This window comes from Pteropus alecto, unplaced genomic scaffold (assembly GCF_000325575.1).
Source record: "Pteropus alecto unplaced genomic scaffold, ASM32557v1 scaffold45, whole genome shotgun sequence".
Lineage (NCBI taxonomy): Eukaryota > Metazoa > Chordata > Mammalia > Chiroptera > Pteropodidae > Pteropus > Pteropus alecto.
This window is the reverse complement of record NW_006442491.1, coordinates 5773160-5795864: the sequence shown is the minus strand read 5'-3', so window position 1 is coordinate 5795864 and position 22705 is coordinate 5773160. Positions and strand designations below refer to the sequence as shown.

Genomic DNA, 22705 nt, shown 5'->3' with positions numbered 1-22705 from the left:
CCCGTCGTCCCTCAACTTCCATACTAATAATGAAGGGGTTCATGGCTCTCAGAAAAGAGTTAGGCGGAAAAGTTAGGGGTTGGTGGGTCTGCCTGCAAAGATACTGAGGTCATCCTATCCTAGAAGGGGTCCGTCCTAGCCTGCCCACAAATAAGCAAGCCAAAGGCATTTTTGGGCTAAAAATAACTCGTATAAGGAAACAAGCGGAAAATTAAGTACCAGTTTAAGCCAATCACTCGCACCCCCACAATGAAGACCCAATGACCTTCAACTCACCTGAGCCTCATTATATCCTTATTATAATATGATGCATATGCCTGGAAGTTCATTAATATCATTATAACAGACTGAATTCTGGGATCGAACATGTGCAGAAAGCAAATGATGAATCACTGCGTTCTATCAATCTTAAATGTCAATCAAGGAAGCTCACCCCTCTAAGAAAAGTAACCACCCACAACAAATAGGGATAAAAATCCCAAAGGCTTTGTTACCAGGCCTTCTGAGCCATGCTTCTCTTGCTCAGGCCCACTTCCACATCTGGAAGTGTACTTCCCCTTCTAATAAAGCTTTTCTTTTCTGCTGTATTTCGGTGTCTTGCTCAATTCTTTGTTCGAGACATCAAAAACCTGGACAATGTGCTGGGAGAGGACCCCACTCTCCAGTAACATATCCATTCAGAAAAGGAAGTCAAGAGAACTCATGAAAAGTATAGTTCTCTAGAATAAATAACCATATATCTACACAATGGAGTGTTATGTCACTGAAAAAGGAATGAAGATCTCTATGCACTGCTACTGAGTGGAAGCCAGGATCTACTACTGCTAAGTGGAGAATGCAAGATGGAAAAAAGTATACACGGAATGCTACCACTTATATTTAAAGGTAAAAAGGATAACCTATTTTTTTTTTTTTTTCAAAACGCTACCTGTGGAGAAAGAAGAAAATGGAGTAGAAGGGACAGGGATAGATCCTTAGATTTCTTAAAAAATATGTATATACTTTAATCTAGAAATAATCTTCAGAATGATGAAAATAATTTATAGAAAAATGAAACAAAAGTGTATTTTAAAATAACCTAAAATGCAAAAGTTGAAGCAAATAAACGTAACTGCACTGCACAGTGAGAAACAATTTCAATTACGACTGTATAGAGAAATTTGACTGTATAATGTGGTGGGACATAGCCTAAGGAGGAAAAAAATTATAAAGAAATCTTAAAGCATTTTCAGACATATTTTTGGTGATAAAGTTTTGTCACTCTGAAATTTGTGTACTGTAGAATAACATGAGTAATTACGTTGGTGGCACTGAAACCAAGGTTTTCAGATGAAAAGAGATACAAACATAAGATTCATGAGGTTAAGTAAAAACTCTATAGTCCTGAATCTGAATGACAAAAACTAGCATAAACTTCATCTAAAGTTGACAGAACCCTGGCAATGGGGAAAGCCAGCTACCACGTTGTGAGGAGCCCTCTGGAGAGACCGAGGTATCAAGGTATGAGGGACTAAAGCCTGCCAGAGGCCGCGTGGATGGGCACGGACGCACTCCACCCCAGCCACACCAAGAGATGGCTGCAGCAGCCTGGCACCGAGAGTGCAGCCTTGAGAGACGCCCTGAGCCAGAGGACCCAGCTAAACTCCCTCCAGACTCCTGACCCGTAAACTGTGAGAGAATACTGTTTTAAGGCCCCAAATTTTGGGGTACTGTTACACAGCAAGAGATAAATGATACAAGTAATGTAGGTGTGCTGGCTGGAAAATTACTGCTTGGCTATCGCCCATGGGAACATAGGCTATCACCCATGGGAACATAACATTCTAACAATAAGCTTTCTGCTTCTGTACTCCCGCTTGCACACCAGACCTGTGGGTTGACAGGTAGTGAATAGGAGAAAAACAGACTTTTGTGTTTAAGACAGAATGAGGAATGGGATTTAGGGCTTAAAAACCCCGTACCTCTACATTTCGGGGCTGCTTAATTTGGGGTCTGCGTACCCCTGGCAGACTCAGCTGGCTGAATAAAGAGCATGTTTCCTATAACTCACTGATTTCTGGTGGTCTGTGTGTCTTTCGGGGGGCTGGCGGCCACAACATAGGGAGGAGGCAAGAGAATTAAAATGCTTAATCAAGCCACAATCAGAGACTGCAATGTGCTAATCAGCCCTGAAGCCAGACCAGGAGGACACACACCTTCAGAACAAAGGAAGATTTCTGCTGGATTACTAAAAACTCACTCCCTACATCTGTGGAGGGGAAACAGGAACCAAGAGTCATTCCTTATGGCTAAAACCATGCGGAACCTATGGAATAAAGGCTGGGAACTGCCAGAGGCCTTTCACTCTACATATTCTTACCTTTTCAAGCTACATACGCTCCTCCTTCCTCACTGTATGTCCATATCAAAGGAAATGGGTAAACGAAGTCTTTAAACTGTTAACTCACAGGAACTGAAGAATGATATATAAACTGAATGCCCCTAACACTCAGGGTCCCTTCTCAGTGCCTTTATTCTGTCTCTCACTGTCCCTCTCACTCTCTGCCTCTGAGAAGAGACTACACTCTGTGGAGTGTTACCTCTTTTCTAATAAACTTTCCTTTTGACACTAACTTTGGCGTGTTTTGAATTTCTGTCTACTCTCTCTGCCAAAGGACTCTCTTCTCTCGGTGCAGGGCTTGGTCTCCCCCGCCCCTGATCCCCACCCCCCGCAACTCGGGGAAATTTGCCCTGTCCTCCATCGAAATGATATGTCTGGGGTTTACTTTAAAATAATCCAGAGGTGGGGGAACCACGTGGGGATAGCATCCTGGCCACCTCAAGAGGAAGAGACAAAACACCTAAATCCAAGAGCATGTCATAGTAAACACCGTTCAAGAACTACAGTAAATTCCCACAGAATCCATTTAACCTTTCCAAGGCAGTTTGAAGAAGGGTGTGGCTAGATGAACAGTGACTTAAAGACAAGTAAACAAATGAAATCCCTCCCCTGTGCTAGGAGATTCCACTCCCACCCTCCAGGTCTTGGGCTGCTCCATCGTGGACCAAAAAGTGAGAACTGCCTCAGGGACACTCTGAGTTCCTGTGGCCAGGAGCCATAAAACAAATACTTCACAAATTGACCCCTTTCCTACAGCAACTACCAAAAGTACATCCTGCCCAGCAAGAGAACTGCACGGGTGAGTTTTAATACCACAGACTGCTGCATCTGGGTCTCCATGGGTCATTCTCAGCCATTCAATGTGTGCCTAGATCTTCCACTTTAAAACCACTATTATCAACAAATGCCTGTTGGGTGCACAAAATTATCCAGGGATCTAAGAAGATTAGAAGTGACTCACAGTACTTGTCAATTCTTGTTTAAAAAACATGAAGCAATGCAGCTCATACAAATGCCTACCACTCCTGCTGGAAGCCAGGGATGAAGTAATGCCACAGCTCAGAGCTTTATACCTTTGGAGAGCCAAATTTGAAGGGCCCTCCACATGACCATTTATTGTAGCCTGTAGGTAACCACAAAAGTACTTTCCAAGTTTTAAACTAACATCCACTGTATAAAAACACTAGGAAAGATACTGACCGCAGAACCGTTAGGTAATAAGCGCCTCTCTACCACCTCTGAAATCAAAACTGAAGATGCGAGGTGGGTTTCAAATGGTTCATCTCCTTGACAACAATTGTATGACTGGGGTGTGATGGTGAGGAAGGGTGTGGTGACCGGTTCACTGTTCCGAGGGTCCATAGCTTTCCTCAAAAAACTGTGCCCCAAAAGATGGGAACCCCAGCTCCGACCCTAATTACTCAAAATGTCACCGAGGACCCAGCAAGCATCAGTAGCCCTGGGAAATGTGTTAGAAATGAGGGATCTCAGGCCCCACCTCAGACATACTGAGTGGGAACTTGCATTTTAAACCTAGTGATTTCAAGAAACACTGAAGTTTGAAAAGCACTGCTCTGACATTACATTAACGTAAGAGAGTGATACCCGGTCTTACATTTACTCTCATGAAGCAAACTCCACAATATTTGTACTTTGTACATTGAGAAACTAACTTTGTATTCGGACCTTTAAGTTTTATTTTTAAAACTGCCTTGAAGGATATAGATATAACCTAAGTCAGCTAACACTGTCTCTACCCTTTGCTCTTAAATTGTATATCAGCTTCTGACCAAGAGCAATAAATATCTGACAGTTAGATCTAAGAAGCCATCTGGGTGTCATCACATCCAGGTTCCCTCGTTCTCATCACTCTGCCAAGCTATCAGCTTCTAGGCCTTTCTATCCCCAGACTGTCTCCCAATATCAGTGTAAAGTTGCTTGAAAACAGCTTGAAGTCATTTTAAAAGTAATCACAGGTCATCGAGATTGAGATGAAGATGGAGGCCATCTGTTCCAGGAGGGAAATTTCACAAATAACAATTTCCTAGATTGTTTTCTTCTTAAGCGTAAAAACTAAAACTATTAAGAAAAAGATTTATCTTTCTTCCAAAAATAGTTTCTAAGTATAACATTTATAACAAAGATGCTAGCTAGAGTTTTAGCCATAGAGAGCAAATCTCACTGTAGTTCCAGAAAACACTTACGGAAAAGCCAATGTTACCTCCATACAGTAGTTATGATGGCTGGAGTTATTAAATGTTGAAACTAACCTTTGCAAATTCCAGGAGGGTTGTCAAACTGCCACATATTTCAGAGATGAAGGAAAGAAGGAAGGTTCCAGGCCCCTCTTACCTTCCACACCTGCTCAGCCCATCATCCACTGGAGACTGGCGACTGCTCATGATCTCTTTACCCCAGGAAGAGATCATAGGTGACTTTAGGGTCCACGTGATACTTCATCCAACAGCCTTACCTCCCACTCCCCCAACCCCACCCAACATTCAGCTCCCGAGTCCTGTTCAACCTGCCCTCTATTTACCAACCTCAGACATGTCTGTCCACTCCGCAGCCACTGTCCCAGGTCGGACCACCACCACCCCTCCGTAGTCTCTTTGCCTCCAACCTTGTCCCCTCCCAGCCACACTCCATGCTGCTGCCAGAAAGATTCTTTTGAAATACACACCTTACCATGAAGCTCCCTGCTTTCAACTCCTTCCGAGACTTCGAAAGGCTATAGGATAAAATACAGCTCTCCATGGTATAGAAAGTCCTTTGTGATCTAATCTTAACAATGTTGTCATTTAACACTACACCTATCCTATCTTCTCTCCTGGTCTCAGCCATCCCCTCCAGACTCAGCTTAGATGCCACGCCCTCTGGAGAGAGTCTTCACAAACCCTGTACCCTTTCCCCTCCTTAGATGACCTATCTGCTGCTCACCCACCAGACTGTGAACTTCTTAAGAGTAAGGACTTTGCCTGCCTGGTTCTTATATCCCCAGGCCCTGGAACAGATTCTGCAACTTTGAGGTGCTCATAAAATGGTTGTTGAATGTGATGGACTAAGACGTTAAATGAATGGTTCTTATCCCAGCCTATTCTTCATCATGTGCATCCTCTACTTAACTCCATCTTCCTACTAGCCCCCCTTACATCCTTTATTCTTGCTTTCCCACACACAGTATCTTTCCATCCACATTCTCAAGCAAGGCTTGTCTCAGGTCTAATTTGACTCACCTATCCTGATAAACCTTCAGAAACAATTTTCCTTCATACACCTATCTAGCTTATCCCATTCATACAGGTTTCATCCTTGTTGATGTCATCTCTCCAATTAGTCTAGAGAATCCCAGAGAAGATTCCTTCACACTCCACTCCCTGAGTCTACCGAGCACAAGGAGGCCATGCTCCCAATCCCAGCTCAGTGCTTTGTCTTAATCCTTCATCTAAAAACTATAAAACACCAGGTACTGAGAGTTCCCCCAGCTCTGGTCAATTTCCTCTGACATTTAAAAAACATGGGAAATAAATCTTGACATTTTTCTCATATTGAAGAAAATAAATAATCCTAAAATATTATTTGAACATTGATTTGATAATAGAGCAAAATGAACTATGTCTCTCCCTGGCCACTTTGGTGAATTGGGTTTCTCAACCAAAAAGTCAATTATGGTTCCTTCATATTAAATAAGTAATTTATTTGAAAGGTCTGGAAACTAGATCATAAGATGCCACAAATGAACAAGCTGAAGTATAATGAGTTACAGATCAATTACTGAGAGGGAGTGGGGGTGGGGAATGTAAAATAGCCAATCAGAAAAAGAGATAAATTATGTCAGCTCTGAGATATATGAGCAGAAGAAAGCTTATCAGAAAAAGCAACCTTATGTTAATTCAAATGTTTTTGAAAATGTTTTTAAATTACTCAGCAATTCAAATTGATTCCATTTGTTAACTGTTGGTATTTTTGGCCACTCAACAATAAACGGCCTGAGTGAATGGTGCTGAGATCTCCAGACCTAGCCATGAGCTTGGAAGATTCTGGAGTGGCTCATTAAACTAGACTTCTGAAATAAATTAGTATCCCCCCAAATTCACCTGAAAACTTACGTACTATGAACTAACATTTAATTGCCTTCATTTTGGTGGCAGGACACTCAATATCAAAAATAAAAACATTCTATTAAAAACAAAAACAAAAACATGTGACCTCCATGGGCACTACAATGGAAAGAAGCCCAAGGAACACTGTTAAGTGGGAGAAAGAACAAGTAGGAAAAAATGTGCAGACCATGATCCAGTCTGCAGTTAAATAAATAGATAAATAAGGCATAATATGCTCATATATGCTTCTAGGTCCACGAAATACCTCTGAACATTCTGCAATGAGAAACAGGAAGCTGTTTATAGTGGTCACCTCTGGAGAGTAAGTGAGAGCAGGACCTCAGGAGATGAGAAAATGAATTGAACATTTTACTGCTGGAATTTATTTCAGCATGATTTAACATTCCTTTTATAACTAACACGAATGTAGTTCATTAAGAGACAAAAAGCTTCTGACTTAAAGCTTTGGGTGGCTCCTCAGGGCTCTAGGGTAAGTCCATGTCCTTACACGGCTTGAAAACAAGGGCTGGCTTACTGACCCTCTTCTCTTGACTGTCCAGCTACAGGAACACCTCACCTTTGCCTTGCACACTTCCACACTTCACCCAGCACTTTGTGCACTGCCTAGATTTGTCTCTCCCCTTCTTCCTTACCTCTCTACGAAGTGGTGCTCAACATTCAAAACCAGGCCCAGATTCTCCTCTTTCGGAAAGCATTTCTGAACCCTTAGGCTCAATAAGTTGCTCAGTCCCTCTGCTCAACCCAATAGCACTTCTCATTTTCTCTTTTATTGAGAGTTCTAGATAAAATACAGGACACCCCACTAAATCTGAATTTCAAATAAGTATTTTTTTAGTATAACTATATCCCAAATATTGCATGAGAACTATTCATACTTTTGCTTGCTAACTCTGATGCCACCATCTCTTACCCCGGGTATGCACCCAGCGGGCTCCTCTTGTGAGATGCATATGTATCAGCCTCGCTTCCTCCAGCCCAAAGAGTGACTGAGCAGAGACTTCAATTACACCTACACCTTCAGCACCCAACAGTGTAGTGGAGGATCCAGAAATAGGTGTCCCCTCGCTTATGTCGAAGTATAGAAACGAACTTAGGGAAGGCTCCTCTACAGAAGCCTCTTTTCCTTATCTCTTCTGATTGGTTCTGAGCACTCAAAGATTCTGTGATTGCTGACTACTTTCAGGTGCTCCCCACGCAATCCATAAAAGCCTTCAATGCAGTTTCTGAGAAAAACCCAGGGGAAACGTACTGAAAAAAGTTCTCGAGTGGATTTTTCAGGCAATCACCCTGACTTGATTTCAGCTCCACAGAACACACTTCAGACACAGAAGTCAGCTAGAGGTCAGTAGCGCCATGACCTACATCCAAATGCCAACCTCAAGTGGCAGCCAGCGAGAATCTGCACAGCCTCCACTCTAGTCCCTATGGGCTACCACTATGAACAAGCCAAGGACAACACTGCTGTCATAGTCTCATATGCTATGAGCATCCCAAGCTAAGTGAAATCCTCTGCTGCTCCCTGCTATAGTAGGAGGGAGCTATTAAGCTGAGCCTTTTATTATCTTCCCTGGCCTAGAGAGGGTATAATAAACCTAAAAGATTAAACAAAGACCAGCTGTAACAGACTGGGATTGGAGAGAGACAGGCAACCTGAGGCGGTGTAGCATGCAGGGTGCTCATTAAGGTGTGACCTTCGGATCAAGATCTGGAGAAAGGAGACAAAAGCAGGACTGGGCAGAAGGAGCAAACCCAAGGACTAACCCGAGGACAGCCCTGGCCAACCTCACAAGCATTTTGTGGAGCTACAGACACCCTTTGGAGTTGCTAAGGTTGGGCCAAGATGGCCATGTCTTTATACTCCTGAATTAAGCAGTCACAGAATGAGGTCTACCTGGGGAAGGGGTGCAGTCTTGGGCCCCTGAGGGGCTGACACTAAAGGCCATGACAACAGCACTGCAGCAACTGGGCAATAAGCTTCAGCAAAGGACGATCTGGGCAGTAAGCACGGGGTCCACCACACCAACTCCCCTGAACTGATGATGCTGTAGGGCATGCTGACAAGTGGCAGCCACCACCCCAATTCTCCAGCAGAGAGCAATAAGCAAGAAAGAAAGCAGATGCCTTTTCTGTTTCCAGCTGAAGTAAAGACAATCAGAATTGCCTCAATACAAATGGGCTGCCTTGAGATGTGCAGAATCATCACTGAGGAGGTTTAGTCAGAGGCTAACAAATCCTTACCGGGAACACTATGTGGGGAGATTTATGTGTTCATTCAGTCCATAAATATTTAGTGAGGACCTCTGACATGCCAGATAACACTCCCAGTGTAGGAAAAGAGTGGTAAACAATACAGAGTCCTCCTGGTGTCTGCACTTCAGTTGGGATGAGGGTAGGTAGGGGGAGGGGCAGAGTTTAGGAAAAAATAAATACAATAACATTTTAGATACTGGTATGTGCTATAAAGAAATGTAAGGGCAGAGGCTGAGGAAGGCAAACAGTCATAAAAGACCTCACCAGGGAAACCTGTGAGCAAAGACCTGACCAGAATGAGGCAAAGATCTGGGAAGAGCATTTCAGGTAAAGAGAACGGCAGGTGTGCAGAGATCCTGGGGCAAGAACCAGCCAGAGGTCTGGGAGAAGAGCAACAAGGCCAGCATGACTGCAAAATGGAAGAATGGGGCCAGGAAAAGAAGCAGGGATCACATTTCATCAAGCCGTACAGGCCTTGGTTTAATGGCTAAGACTTTAAAATTAAAATGTGCTAGGAAGCCACAGACATGGGAAAGTTTCAGGTACAGGGGAGTGGCAAAATTGCATTTACATATTTAAACTGTCCCTGTAGCTGCTGCACACAGACTCCGGAGGGGCGAGAGTGAAGCAAGGAGCCCAGTGAGGAGGCCGCAGAGAGGTGCTGGGTCAGGGGTCCTAGTGAAGATGAACCCAAAAGATCCAGATTCCCAAGCCCTGATGATCAGCAGAATCAAACTCCCAATCGAAGGATAGGGAGCAGGGATCTGTATATTTAACCTCCTAGGAGATGCCGATGACCAATCAAGCTTGGAAGCCACTGCCCCAGTTGTCTGTGACCTCTCCTCACATCTGAGGAGCTAGGACTCTGTAAGAGTGTGGAAGCTTATGTGCCCCTCTGCTCTTTCTGAGACAGCGCTTCACAAGGTGCTCTCGTCTGATCCTCTGAATGGCGCACCAGGCGCACCAGCTAGCTCCAATTCCAGAATGAAAATCCAGAGTGGGACTATGCCTCTTGGGTTGTCACTGTTGGCTTCCCACTGGGGCTTCTTAACTAGACTCTAGAACACCAAAGTCATTGAGAAACACTGTAAAGTGGGGAGAAAGAGCAAGCAGCAAAACAGCATGAAAACTACAAGTCAGTTTGCAGAAAAACAGAAAGAGGGGTGAGGGGAATAATATACACATCACTGAGGTACTATTTTCCAACTTCTCCAAAAGGTCCATAACTAGTACCATTCTAGAAGCACAGGAGTGCGGATAATTCACTCAGGGCATTGGGTTTAATTCTGTCATGAAAGCCTGGTCCCGGCTGACAAAGCTGGTAGAAAGCTGAAGAATTTCAAACATTACAAAATTCAAGCCCAAAACCATAAAGAACTAAATTCTGCTCACGACCAAAGATGATGATGACACTTTCACAGGGAATGTTGGATAGTCTGCAGTTGGACAAGTAGGGCCAAGATAGGGAAGGCCTTGTGAGCCAAGATGAGGCTCAGGTGACAAGAGGATGAACTCAGAAGAGACCCAGTCTATGACCTCATCTCACAAAGAGAGAAACCGATACCTCAAGAGGTTAAGTGGCTTGCTCAAAGTTGCTTCTACAGAGTCAGCATTGTGAAAGGTTAGAGGAATTAACCAAGCAATCAATACTTCAAAGCCACAGAGATCTACTAAGAGCAGTCCTGGGGATTATATAAGCTTGGGGTCCAACAGGAACACAATGAGCCAGTCGGCACATTTAAGGAATCCACACAAAGATTATTCTCTAAACAGGATTCATCGTCACTCAAGCTCCCCGATCCCATTCCAAACCATTCCTTCTTCCAGGACTTACAAAGACCCTCATGCTGGTCCCGCTACCTGACTTTTCCTTCAAAGCCCTTGACAATATTTCCTCCTCCAGGAGGCTTCCCAGATCCCTCTTAGCCAATATCTTCCGTGTGATATTCCATAACACACTGCAACAGTTTCCACATTCTACCTGTTTTACTGTTGGACAACTAGATGTTTGTCTTCCCCACCAATCTAGATGCTTCCTGAGGGCAGACATAACACTCTACTTTTTATATACCCCCCAATACAACCAAGCACTTGGATGAATGAATGAATGAATGAGCAATGAAAGAATGAATGAAACAGTTAAACGAAAAACAAGATATTATTCTTGAACTCAAGCACTAATATAAAGTTAATGCTTCAAAATTTGTTATACATTTTTAATTTTTAAATGCAGGTGCATTTTCCTAAAAATATCAGTTAACTTAGCAGATGTTAACTCCACAAGCAGAAACAAAGCTCGGCTCTTCCCACAGACCCACAGCTGTGACTCTGACTCCAGAGCCAAGGCATAGGGACCTTCTGTCTCTTTTGAGACACAGGAAAGAGGAATAAAAGGATGTGCATATGGCCAAACTTCTTCAATATGCTTCTCCAAAATACACAAGCAACTTATTCATAAAAGAAAAGTGGAAGTTTAAGAGGTGTGGTGTAAGTATAAACGCTGGGAACATAAGAACACTTAGTAATACTTCCTTTTGTTTTCCTATGTTCGAACATTAAACCAACTATTGAATGCCCCGAGATACTCTAGTTTAGTGCTGCAGCACCATGACACAAAAAGAAATGAGTGTTCTCTGCTCTTTATCCACACCATCACTACGACCCTCCTTCCAGATGTATCTGTTTTAGAAAAAATGTTCTCAAGGACAGCCTTAAAAAAAAAAAAATACATAGCTGACCTATAAAAAAAAGATTGATTCCTTTTACAACACTGACAGCTAAATATAACAGATAGGAAAAAGGTATGCTACAAAATCCTAAATTGCAGGACTTTTTCTTCAAAAGACTTTACTTTGAGTTAGAGTAGAATACAATGCAATCTTGGTTTTGCGTAGCTTCTTCACCCAGCACAGTGCCTGATGTTGTCAAGTTGAGTGGTTTAATAACTTGCGGCGGGGGGGCCGGCGGGGGGCACTGGGCTTTAGGGACCTGGGTTCAAATTCTCAGTAGCTCTGTGACTTTTACACCTGATTTAACTTTGCTGAGTCTTGGTTCTTCACCTGTAAAATGGCTGACTAAAACCTATCACATGTTTGCTACAAAGTACTGACTGTACAGCAATGTTCTGGGTATTGAGCTACCCTGATATATAATTTTTTGCTGAAAGACGTGATACAAGGAAGCAGGCGACACAAGGCCAGGCGCACAGCAGACAATCAATGTGCTCATTTCCATCACAAATCCAAGATCCATCCATTTATTCAGCAAGTGCTCACTGTGCCTCTACTGTTCAAGGTACTGGAGATATATCAGCAAACAAAACCAATAAAAAGTCCTGCTGTCTGGGAGCTTACACTCTAGTGGGATGATTAATTTTAACAAAACCTTTCCAGTGCTTTCCCAAAATGGGTAGAAATGGAGGGAATTCAGAAAATACATTTTGCCAAATTTTTTAGCCACATCTCAAAAAAAAAAAGAAAGAATCATCATATAGTTGATCTTCATAAGTGTTGTCGATGAAATGCTTTATCTTCATCAGCACAATCCAGAGGCTACAGTTCATTAAGAATATCAAAACATCAAAGTTCTTTCACTTATTTTTAAATACTTGTCTATTCTGTCCAGTTATTCTGACTGTGTACTGACTGTCCAATCTGAAGACATGTACCGCATGCTGTCCTGCACTGTGCCTGGCAGCCCTTTACTCACTCTCCTCTAGGGCAGGCTTGCAATATTCACTTGTATATTAAAGAGAGCAACAGTGGCCAGTGGCTTTAGTGGGTCAATGGACAAATGCAGATGTCTCCCCTTTACAAGGCTCTTTGGAAGATACAGATATGTATAATCATGTTCTTCTCCTTCAACAGCCCAGAATCACCCCCACATGGCTAAAAGCAAACAATCTGTAAAAGCAAAGCCTATTTCCAGGTTGGATGGGTGGTTCACCCCACCCCAGGCACAGGAGTCCAGACAAAAGAGAAACCTGATTTCAGCTGGCATGGTAAGTGAAACACAGTCACTCCAAAAAGGAAGCCTGATCACTGCCTAAAGCAGCACCCCCATTTTGTATACTGGGAGAGAAGGGCATAGGTCGCCAGCAAGTTCCTTTCCAGGATATTCTTGGAACACCAAACTGAGCCATACTGCCTTCCTCAGTGCTTGACAAAGAGCTGCTCCCCGCTGCCTCTGCTCTCATCTCTTTCAGACCGCATTGATCAGACACAGAAGGTCATTCCTTACCTGGGCTTTCTAAGCAGCGATATAACTCACACGGCAGCAAAGAAACAAAACAGGAGGAAGAAGCCACACCCTACACTTAGGCAGATTTTCTTTTTGCCGTCACCTGGGAAATATCATCAGGAGAGCACACTGACCATTATCCAGGGCGTCCAGTACCTAGAGCATGTCCAGTAAATCAAATGTCCAGCAAGGACCTCCAGCCCACAAGTTCTCCAACTCTGCCATGCACAGAATCTCCGGGGGGCTTTAAAATTCCTGATGCCCTGCTGTACTCCACCCCAGTTAAATCTGACTCTCCGAGGTGGGAAGCCATCAGCTGAGATGTGAGGCCAGTGTTCTAAAGTCCTGGTTTCTCCACCTCCCCACGTTAAAAAAGGAAACAACAGGCCCCAAAATGGAGTCACTTGTGCTAAGCCCCAGGTCAGCAAACCAACACTTAATACCTAACCTAAGTGCAATGTTGACCTCTCCCAGGAATAGAGTCTTAAACCAGTCAATCTGGAGTTTCCCAGTCGATACAAGTAATCTGCCTGACAGAATCCTGCATGCCATCCTGGCCTCTAAGAAAAGATGACCGGTACCTGAAACCACTATTAGCTTCACTGTCCCACCTGCTTCTGTTTTGTAGAGCAACTCGGAGCTCCTTTCCATTTCCAAGATGAGACACTGCCTAATTCATGAATCGTTAAATAAAGCCCAAGATCTTTAAAATTTGCTTAACTGAATTTTTTTTAACAACTGCTAAATGTCTGAGAGGGACAACTTAGGGCTCTTGCATAGATGTCACTACAAAAGCCCAAAGGAGAAAGTGAACCATGACATAAACCTGGGCGAAGCCTGATGAGGGAGTTGAAAAAACCAAGCAGGCCACCAAAACCATCAGCAAAGAAGAAAAGGCCCTCAAGCACAGGCAGGCAGCACGCACAGAATCAGAGCACTGCAGCCCAACATGTCAGAGCTCGAAGGGCCAGGTTGAGGCTCTGGATCTCTAACTGATCAGCACTTGGATGACCACCGAGCCTATCCACCCATCTGTAAAATCAGGACGAGTCCAGCCTGCTCTCTCTGCCTCAGAGGAGACTACAATTCAGAGGATGGATGTGAAGAGCGCAGGGAAGGACAAGCTTACCCAGATGGAATCACTGTCCTTATTTAGCATCACCAGTACAGTTCACAGAAGCCCCTGGAGAGCTTATCTTCCAGGAGCCCCTGCCTCCCATGGCTCCTCTTTCCTGATCTTCGTGGCAACCAGAAAAGGACCAGTCTCTGGAAGCATGCAGTGAAATTCAAGGATGCCTGTGACACAACTGTGGGTTGAGGAAAGAGCACTCAAAGGTGAAACACTGAAAACACGAATTGCAGTGAAGTGGTAAGGGGACGTGGTCTAAAGTAAATAAAGAGTTGTAAATAAGCAGATAAAGGAGAAAAATTTTTAAACGTTCATTCTAATCTATAAGTTCTACAATGGCTTCCAAGGCTAGGACTGGTACACCCTATGTTCTAAAATATCTTTAATTGGTTGACAGTATTTTAAAAATCAGAAGATTTTACATAAAAATCTGGGTTTCTGACTTCTCATGAAATATGGAAGCACTCCTGAGTCTGCGTTCTATAGGACAACCGGGGTGGCTTTGAGGCACAGTCCTGCCCCGCCCACCCAGATCAGATGCTGCCCCCTGGCTCATCAGACAGGAGTTGAGACCACCTCCCAGGAAACTAAGAGACTTCAGAAAAGGGATTATGCATTTAACAGCAAAAAAAAACTTTTTTAAATGGCTAATTGGCAGCAAAATTAAAATCTCAGACTTCATGTACTTTCTGTTGGATTTTATTATCTTCTCCCACCCATGATGCCTCTAAGGGAAAATGAGCAATGAAAAAAGCTGGCTGAGGTGATGAAACTAATCAAGCTGACTTTTAACAAAGTAAAACACAATTTAACACAGCTAGGAGCAAATAAGGTTTGATTTGTTCAGGTTTTCTAATATCTTATTTAGGATTTATTAAAGAAACCACCAGTGAGGGACTTTCTCATAACCTCCTGTCTTTTCGGCAGAAGCTCTACCTCTCTAATTTACAAGCCCTCTGACTCCTTGACAGTATTTTTACCTCTTGATGTCCTCTATGTGTGCAACTTTGAAAAATGAAGCTGCCATTCCCCAGAGCTCTAACACAGGGGTGCTATTAGCAGATTCTTAACACTCAAGAATTCATCCATCCCAGATTCCTTGAAATTGAATACACTACCACAATTTACAGACAGAAATAAAAAGAATAACCTTGTCATCAAGCCAGAAGGGCCTGAGGTAAGAAAGTCCTCTGATATCACCATTCTCTTTGCAATAAAATAGGGACAGAAAGCAAAAAACAGGTCTGGCCTCATTTCTGTGGCTCAACTGACCAAATAGTCTATGCACAATAATGCGGGTCTCCTCCTAGGCCAGCCATATGAGGGCGAAGGAAGTCTCAAGTTGCACCTGGCATAATACTTATACCTCTAACCTGGATGTCATTTCAAAGAAGAGGAGACGGGGTGGGAGCCAGCACACAATGTAATGGCACTGTCTCAGGCCAGAGGTCTCATCTTGCGATAACAAGATGACATCAAATGAGCAGTTCTACTTTGTTTCACTCAAGTCCTTAAAGCTCAAGTGTCGCCTTTCCATTCTTTTATGACTAGTCATGCTTTTAATTCAGCTTCTCCTGCACACTGATGCTTGCTCTGAGACCCCTAGCCAAGTCTATTAAATATTCTTGTAGAAGGTTTTTTCCTTTTCACCCACAGTACTTCTTTCAGCCTCTAAACAAACACCATCTGTGGGATTTTCATATCTGCCTCTCCAACTAGATCATAAGCAACAAAAGAGCTGGAATGTGCTGTGGTTTGGGTGATTCGACGGGTAGTTGGTTGGCTGGGCGGATAGGGAGCTGGGTGGAAGAATGGATGAGTAAGTGGGTGGACAGGGGTGAGTGGGCAATGAGGACGGGTTGGTGGGGGCATAGGCCACTGACCTGCTAGGTGAATGGTTCCTGAGTAGGTGAGTGGGAGAGTGGATCTACTCCAACCGCAATGCACTAACTAGTTCAGGATCCTACTTGACCAGTCATACCTGATGGCCTCCCAAATAGGTCTAGGAGCAGCTGTCTCACTCCCTGGCTTTCTAATACAAAAATCTCATCAAGTTATACCCATTTGTAAAATGGCTTCCATTACCTACAGAATCAACTTAAAGTTAAATCCTTTTTAGAATAATGGATAAGAAGAAATAATAAAGTTCCGACTGCACAAATCAGAGAGCCCCATAATGTGAACCTCCCACTTCTCCAAACCCCACTCTCACCAGCCATCTGCAGTTTCAGCCATGCCATAATGTTTTGCAGCTCCCTAATCATGCTCAACAGTTTAGGGCCTCAGTATCCTTTCTGCTTAAAATGCTATTGCTCACCTTATCTGCTTGGCTTATTCATCCTGCACAGTACTGACTTCAGTCATAATATACTCTAAGACAGGGGTCCCCAACTCCAGGCCGTGGACCAGTACTGGTCCGTGGCCTGTTAGGAACCAGGCTGCACAGCTGGAGCTAAGCAGCAGGCGAGTGAGCAAAGCTTCATCTGTATTTGCAGCTGCTCCCAGCACTAGCATCACCGCCTCATCGCCATCAGGCGGTGAAGCTAGCGCTGGGGAGCAGCTGCAAATAAATTCTCATAGGAGTATTGGTCCTTGTGCATCAGTCATTAAATTCTCGTAGGAGTATTGGTCCCTGTGCCAAAAAGGTTGGGGACTGCTGCTCTAGGATGTTCCTCTCAGTCTTCAGAAGGAGCCACTCTCAACACGTCCCCACCCTCACGCTGCCATGCCTGGAGTACACCTACAGAACCTGTGAAGGTCTCTTTATATCTGTTGCTCCCACTAGATCATGAGCTACTAGAGAAGAGGGATCATATCCTCATTCATCTGTGACCAAAGAAAGGGTTCAATAAAAGCTGGATAGCTGGACAGGTGTCAAGGTCACCAAAACTGCTCTTCACCAAGCTGTCTACTCAGACTTTAAAACTTAACTTCTGCCATCACACCTTGACTGTAGACTTGGATCATACTGATCTCCCTTTCTCCAAACACCGGCTGTACTTTATTATCTACACAACAGAATCTAATACTTGGTGACTAATAGTCACCATTACTGAGTCATATAAAATTCTGCTCCATCATCAAAATATTCATGAAAAATCCTAAAAGGTACAACGCAAATCTATAAGTTACTGTTGACTGTACCCATTCTGTGCAAGCACTTCACAGCCATTAATTCCTTAAATCATAAAAACTTGATGAATAAGGTATTATTATCCCTATTGTACAGATGAGGGAAGAGATCAGAAGACTAATGTGTCCTTAACAAAACCATGCAGGTAGCTAGTGGCAATGCTAGAACCATGTGATTTACCTACCCTTCCACATCATGCCTTTATCACACCTCTATTATATTGAGCACTGTGTGAATGTTTGAGAATTTGGGGCAGCAAAATCTCTACCTCAATAATTTAATCAAACCACAGTCCAAAGGCATTCTTCCAAAGAAAGCTCTTATTTAAAAAAAAAAAAAAAAAAAGACAATTCCTCATATGCAGAAAGCACTTAATGTCTGCTGGATGGATGAATGAATGAATAAGAAATGACAAATCAATAACTACAAACATGCCCCAAAAGACTAAAGAAGATGGTATAAAAAATAAACCAGATTTATGCAGGACTAAATAGCAATAGCTACCTCTCAAAAGTCAGAGTAGAATAAAAGAAAAAGGGGAAAGATGGCAAAAGCAGAAACAACCACAAAATCCTCTGACTGTTCAAAATTAAGACAGAGAGGAATCCCAGCCAAGATCAAATTAGAGACAATCAAATCAGTTCTATAAACATTTGGGTTTCAGGAAAAGAGGAATGAATTTCTTCCTCCAATTCTTTAATTCATGTATCAGCCAACAGAAAGGACAGGAAATCTGAAAACTATTTGTTAGTAGAAAAGGTAGACTAAGTTACCACTGAAAATAAGATTCCGTTGAAAAAAGGCCTGCCTCTGGAGAGTTCTGACCTTCCCTCCTCACCACCCTCCTCCTTCCAACACTGGTCCACTGATAACAACACACTGAATATCAGCCCCCATCTCCCAAACTCACCTTCAGTAGCTGTCCACTGCCAACGGAATAAAGGCTGTCGATCTTAGTGCTACAAGGATTTACAGGTCGCTTTAGTGCAAGCTCTTTAACAGACATTCTAGCCTGGTGATAAGCTCAGGGGAAGGAAAAAAAAAAAAAAACAGCACAGCCAGGTGACAGCACATCTGCCTCAACAGTACAGCTCCCTGCCTTCTCCCACTGCTCCTCTACTCAACCTTTCAGTTTTGAACGAGCAGGTCACTAACTCACCAGCCTGAGCTTCCTAAGGACAGAAACCATGCCTACTGGAGCCTCCAGTGCCTAACACGATGGTTGGCACTTCGTAGGTGGTCAATCAATGCTTGCGGGGTGAATGATCATATGAATGATCATGATCTTATATATTCATGCCTCTTGTCAAATCATCCACTTCACCACTTCCATTCTTGCCACCTTAGAGTCCATTCTCCACCAGCAGCCCAAGTGACTTTTTGATAACATAAGTCAGATGGGTCACTCCCATTCTCTCACCCTTCCAGTGGCCCTAACCACACTTAGAATAAAGCCTAGGAACATACCACGGTTTACTGGGCCCTATATGGCCCACCGCACTACCCCTCCATCCCTGCTCTCAGGTCCCTCTGCTTCCTGCATCCAGTGCACATTCTAGGCTCACTCCTGCTTTAGGGCCTTTGTACTTGCTGCTCCTTCTGCCTTGAACATTCTTCCCAAATATTCCCACAGTTCACCATCTTCTTTCAGCCGCACAGAGAGTACTTCCCTGACCACTGTTTTCTATAGTTATCTATCCCTTTACTCTACTTTATTATATAACTTTCAACCACCTACCATTACACATGATCAACTGTCTCCTCACCAGACCTGCACTGTCCAATACGGCAGCCACTATCCATCCACATGTGCCTACTGAGCACTTGAAATGTGAGTTGTGCTATAAGTGCAAAATACACGCCTTACTACAAAAAATATATATATATATATGTAAAATAGTCTACTGATTGCATGTTGAAATGATAACATTTTGAATATATTGGGTTAAATTAAATATATTATTAAAGTTAATTTTACCAGAAAATTCTAAATTACATATGTGGCTCAAATTGTATTTCCATTAGACAGCAGTATACTAGAACATAAGCTCCCTGAGGGCAGCCACTGTATCTATTATGTTCACCGATGAAATCTCAAAACTTTAAACAGAACCCTGGATATAGAGGCGCTCAACAAATACTTGATGGTTTAAAGAACTTTCCCCTACTATGGATCTTTCCCATCTTATAAGGTGCAGATCAAGCCTTCCCTCATCCCTGAATCTTTCTGAGATTGCCCCACTGGGCACTTGTTCCTCCAGTACCTAGCACATGGTCCAGACAGTTAGACACTCAGTAAGTCCAGTAATTCAGAGCATCTATGGTACATTAGGCGTTTTTATGTATCATCTACCTCATTTAATCGTCATAGACAAGCAGGAGGAGGAATATGAGGGGGACTATTAGACTCATGTTACAGAAGAAGGAGCTGAGGCCCAGAGAAGTGAAATGACACACCCACGCTCACACAATGAGCAACTGGCAGACCTAGAAAGCAAACTCCTGTCTTCCAGCCTAGCCCTGGGCACCTGGCCCTTCACCTAAGGCTCAGGCTAGAGGCTGGCATCATACCCACAGACATGATCTGCACTGCCTGAACAGTAATCTGTTTGCTTTTATGTTTTAGCCATAATTCTTGCCAACATTTGTCATGTTAGAGATTTTAACAGTCTAGGTTCCCATTCTTATTTAACACTTGCTACATGCCAAGCCCCAAGAACATCCAAGAACAAAACAGAAATGGCCTCTATCCTCATGGAGGGATTCAGACAATAAACCAACGAATAAGGCAAATACATAGCAGGACAAGTTGTGAGAAATGATGTAAAGAGAAAAAATAGAGAAGGAAGATAGGACACATCAGGGCTGGGAGATAACATGTTCAATGGGATAACTGAGGGGGTGACATTTGAGCAAAAATTCTAAGGAAAGAAGATGTGGGATACATGGACATTTGGATTTCCACACATCCAGCAGATGTGGCAAGTGCAAAGGTCCTAAATGGCATCACTGGAACAGAGAAACATTGCCTCTCCAGACATAAGGTGCAGTAGAAATAGATAACTTCCCCTTTAAGGTATGGAATTGTTACTGGAAAGTGATTTCCCAGCTAGTAGGCACAGTTCCCAGACTTCCCTGCACTCCATTGGTACCCATGTGATCAATGGAAGGTAAGCACTAGTAATGTGTCTCTTCCGCACCAAAGCAGCAAGAAGCAGTGTGCCTTCCCCACCCTCCAGCATCCTTCCACCAGCTACAGAGATGACACTGAAGCCTCAGAGAGTGGAGGCTCCAGAAAACAGAAAAACCACCTGCTAACTGGAAACCACAAACAGTGACCTGCTTATGTGAACGAAAAATATACTTCTTTGGTGGCTTTAATGCTAAGCCATTAAAATGTGGGGGCAAATTTGTTACAGAAGCTCGCAAGTGCCCCTCCACGCACAATTCCCTCCTCGACTCTGAAGCTGAGAATCTGTGGCTATTCATCTTCTCCATGCTGAGCTCCTAAGGTGGATTACTGCAGGCCTGCCTGGTCCCTGCAGGCACCGAGTTTGTGGCCCTTGTATTATAGATTTAACTAATTATGCCTAAGACCAATCCCTGACACAACACTGAGACCTGCCTTCCCTCAACTCACTCTAAACTCCAACCCTTTCTGCCCCATCAAGGATTAAAGGACTCACTATGTCCCTTCCATTTGACATGTGGAACCAATTAATCCAACCAAGGTGTTGACAGCTCAAAGTGCCTGTCTATAGTCCAACAAAGGATGCCAGAAGGCCTAATTCCTCAATCTTTTGAATGAACAGAGCTATTGTGGAGGAAGTATTATCTATTCTTACCCTTAATATTATATCAGTATGGGCAAAGTTCTCTAAGAGCAAGAAAAGCTTAATAAGATGCTTTACAAGACAACCCAATGCACTGTGTGATTTTGGACTGGATCTTGGACCAGAAGAAAAGACATTATTAGAGTAATTTGAGAACTATGAAGAAAAATAGTACTGTATCAATGTTACTTTCCTGGTTTTTAATTATACTACAGTTATATAAGATTATAACATCTGGAGAAGTTGGATGAAAGATACATAAGAACTGTGCACTATTTTTGCAACTTTTTGTGAATATTTTTAAATGAAAAAGTTTTTAAATATTTTTTAAAAAAGAAAAAGTGTCTTAATTAGATTCACATATGAGCACCAGTCCAGGACTACTGACATTTTTCTCACAATTGCTCTTTTATCTGATCAAGCAGAGACAGCTCAAATGAAAACACTAACTTTAGGAAAAGAAAAAGAACAGACCCAAGTCTTTTTAAAAGCTCCATCTCCGCAACTTACTTCACTTTGAAGTAGTCTCCATCACCTTGAATCATTTTATCTTGAAAACTTCCTGGGGAACTGTAAGTTCTACTCAAAGGGAGCTCACAAAGTGATTCCACCTGTGCCCCAAGCAGAATTTCTAAGCAGAAGCACTGTGACGGCTTAGACTCTACTAACGAACCCCTGAAAATAAGAATCAACAGGTGCAACCAGGTGAGAGAATATGAGACCATGGGGGCTCAAGAAAGAAAGCTCATGAGAGTGGACATCCCATGGTGGGTTCAGAATTCTAGACTCCTAAAGGTTTAAAATTCTCATTCAAAGCTTTATTTATCCTCTTGGGATCTTCAGTCTTGCCTACTGCCCACTTCCCCCACAAGCTTCCAAGAGGAAACAGAATTGACTTTCATTCTGATGGCATCCTAATTCCAATGTTCTCTCATGTAACAAAATCAGATTTTACCGACTTCTGCTCTGGATAATAAATTCACTAGCGTTTTTCAAACTACAGAGCATAAAATCAATTTTGTGGGTAACAACCATCTTTTATTTTTTAATGACTAGTAGAGAGTAGAAAATATCAGCAAGCACTGAGCTGATGTCTTACGGTAGATCATGTTTGAGGTACACAGTACTATACAATCATCATCAGCCTTCCAAAACACAAATGTCCTTCATTTTCAATAATATTGAAACTCTTTTTTCAGTAAAAGTCAGAGGGGAAAAAGTTTTAAATTAATCTTACATTCACAATAACTTTTATTAGAAAATCTGAAATGTGTTCCGACGAGGAGAAATTCTCTTGTAAACTGAAGTCAAAAACTTCCTGCACCATGCCTTCCCCAAGATGTTTATTAATTATAAGAAAAAAAATAACATTATAGAAGAGAAAACTAGCAGATACCGCCTTAACCATGTGATCAGGGTCACCATTACCAGGAATAAGACATATTACCATATTACCTAAAGTATTATACAGATTTAATGCAATCCCCATCAAAATCTCATCAGCATTTTTTAAAGAAATTGAACAAAAAATCATCAGATTTGTATGGAAGCACAAAAGATCCCAAATTGTCAAAGCCATCCTGAGAAAAAAGAATGAGGCTGGAGGCATCACTCTGC

General features: G+C 42.8%; 1 protein-coding gene across 7 annotated transcripts in view; it reads right to left on the bottom strand.

Moving 5' to 3' along the window:
• The window catches only part of KIF16B (kinesin family member 16B), a 278826-nt gene that overhangs the window by 242240 nt on the left and 13881 nt on the right, over nt 1-22705 (bottom strand). The gene's annotated exons all lie outside the window — the stretch shown is intronic.